Here is a 2,500-nt window from a genome sequence, read left to right on the forward strand (position 1 = left end):
TCTCTCTCTCTGGTTAGTGCACTGGCATTGACTCTCTTTCTCTCTCTTTAATGCACTGGCTTTGACTCTCTCTTTCTCTCTCTGGTTAGTGCACTAGCTTTGTCTCTTTCTCGCTCTGGTTAGTGCACTGGCTTTGACTCTCTGGTTAGTGCACTGGCTTTGACTCTCTCTCTCTAGTTAGTGCTTTGGCTTTGACTCTCTCTATGGTTAGTGCACTGGCTTTGACTTTCTCTCTGGTTAGTGCACTGGCTTTGACTTTCTCTCTGGTTAGTGCACTGGCTTTGACTCTCTCTCTCTCTCTCCCTCTCTCTCTCTCTATCTATCTCTCTCTCTCTCTCTCTCTCTCTCTGGTTAGTGCACTGGCTTTGACTCTCTCATGTTAGTGCACTGGCTTTGACTCTCTGTTTAGTGCCCTGGCTTTGACTCTCTGTTTATTGCACTGGTTTTGACTCTCTCTGATTAGTGCACTGGCTTTGACTCTGTTTGGTTCGTGCACTGGCTTTGTCTCTCTCTGGTTAGTGCACTGGTTTTGGCTCTCTTCGGTTAGTGCACTGGCTTTGTCTCTCTAGTTAGTGCACTGGCTTTGACTCTCTGGTTAGTGCACTGGCTTTGACTCTCTCTCTCTCTCTCTCTCTCTCTCTCTCTCTCTCTCTCTCTCTCTCTCTCTCTCTCTCTCTCTCTGGTTAGTGCACTGGCTTTGACTCTCTGGTTAGTGCACTGGCTTTGACTCTCTCTCTCTCTCTCTCTCTCTCTCTCTCTCTCTCTCTCTCTGGTTAGTGCACTGGCTTTGACTCTCCCATGTTAGTGCACTGGCTTTGATTCTTTCGTGTTAGCGCACTGGCTTTGACTCTGATTAGTGCACTGGCTTTGACTCTCTGTTTAGTGCCCTGGCTTTGACTCTCTGTTTAGTGCTCTGGTTTTGACTCTCTCTGGTTAGTGCACGGGCTTTGACTCTGTTTGGTTCGTGCACTGGCTTTGACTCTCTGGTTAGTACGCTCGCTTTGATTCTCTGGTTAGTGCACTGGCTTTGACTCTCTCTCTCTCTCTCTCTCTCTCTCTCTCTCTCTCTCTCTCTCTCTCTCTCTCTCTCTGGTTAGTGCACTGGCATTGACTCTCTTTCTCTCTCTTTAATGCACTGGCTTTGACTCTCTCTTTCTCTCCCTGGTTAGTGCACTAGCTTTGTCTCTTTCTCGCTCTGGGTAGTGCACTGGCTTTGACTCTCTGGTTAGTGCACTGGCTTTGACTCTCTCTGGTTAGTGCACTGGCTATGACTGTCTCTCTCTCTCTGGTTAGTGCACTCGCTTTGACTCTCTCTCTCTCTCTCTCTCTCTCTGGTTAGTGCACTGGCTTTGACTCACTCTGGTTAGTGCATTGGCTTTGTCTCTCTCTGGTTAGTGCACTGGTTTTGGCTCTCTCTGGTTAGTGCACTGCCTTTGTCTCTCTGGTTAGTGCACTGGCTTTGACTCTCTCTCTCTCTCTCTCCCTCTCTCTCTCTCTCTCTGGTTAGTGCACTGGCTTTGACTCTCTGTTATTGCTCTGGCTTTGACTCTCCCTCTCTCTCTCTGGTTAGTGCACTGGCTTTGACTCTCTCATGTTAGTGCACTGGCTTTGACTCTTTCGTGTTAGTGCACTGGCTTTGACTCTGATTAGTGCACTGGCTTTGACTCTCTGTTTAGTGCCCTGGCTTTGACTCTCTGTTTAGTGCACTGGTTTTGACTCTCTCTGGTTAGTGCACTGGCTTTGACTCTGTTTGGTTCATGCACTGGCTTTGACTCTCTGGTTAGTACGCTCGCTTTGACTCTCTGGTTAGTGCACTGGCTTTGACTCTATCTCTCTCTCTCTCTCTCTGGTTAATGTATTGGCTTTGACTCTCTCTCTCTCTCTCATCTCTCTCTCTCTCTCTCTCTCTCTCTCTCTCTCTCTCTCTCTGGTTAGTGCACTGGCATTGACTCTCTTTCTCTCTCTTTAATGCACTGGCTTTGACTCTCTCTTTCTCTCTCTGGTTAGTGCACTAGCTTTGTCTCTTTCTCGCTCTGGTTAGTGCACTGGCTTTGACTCTCTGGTTAGTGCAGTGGCTTTGACTCTCTCTCTCTCTCTCTCTCTCTCTCTCTCTCTCTCTCTCTCTCTCTCTCTCTCTCTCTCTCTCTCTCTCTCTCTCTGGTTAGTGCACTGGCATTGACTCTCTTTCTCTCTCTTTAATGCACTGGCTTTGACTCTCTCTTTCTCTCCCTGGTTAGTGCACTAGCTTTGTCTCTTTCTCGCTCTGGGTAGTGCACTGGCTATGACTCTCTGGTTAGTGCACTGGCTTTGACTCTCTCTGGTTAGTGCAATGGCTATGACTGTCTCTCTCTCTCTGGTTAGTGCACTCGCTTTGACTCTCTCTCTCTCTCTCTCTCTCTCTGGTTAGTGCACTGGCTTTGACTCACTCTGGTTAGTGCATTGGCTTTGTCTCTCTCTGGTTAGTGCACTGGTTTTGGCTCTCTCTGGTTAGTGCACTGCC

Source organism: Carcharodon carcharias, chromosome 12 (genome assembly GCF_017639515.1).
Source record: "Carcharodon carcharias isolate sCarCar2 chromosome 12, sCarCar2.pri, whole genome shotgun sequence".
Taxonomy (NCBI): Eukaryota; Metazoa; Chordata; class Chondrichthyes; order Lamniformes; family Lamnidae; genus Carcharodon; species Carcharodon carcharias.